The sequence below is a fragment of the Myiozetetes cayanensis genome, unplaced genomic scaffold, assembly GCF_022539395.1.
Source record: "Myiozetetes cayanensis isolate MyiCay16 unplaced genomic scaffold, myiCay2020 scf2-11, whole genome shotgun sequence".
Classification (NCBI taxonomy): Eukaryota; Metazoa; Chordata; class Aves; order Passeriformes; family Tyrannidae; genus Myiozetetes; species Myiozetetes cayanensis.
Window position 1 is genome coordinate 14,115,580 of NW_026087411.1, and position 206 is coordinate 14,115,785.

The window sequence follows — 206 nt, forward strand, 5'->3', positions numbered from 1 at the left end:
GCATGTCTGTAAAGTGCAGGCACAGCACGGCTCCACTCCAATGCCAGCCCATTGCCCCCACTGCTACTTTTAAATTGGTTTTACTCCGTTTCCTTAACTGGCACTGCACTGGTTGCATTTAACAAAAGGACTGCTGGGTTGGGGAAAACAAGCTTGAAAACAAATATTTACTGTTTAGTGGATGAGTGTGATGCCAAAATGCCAGA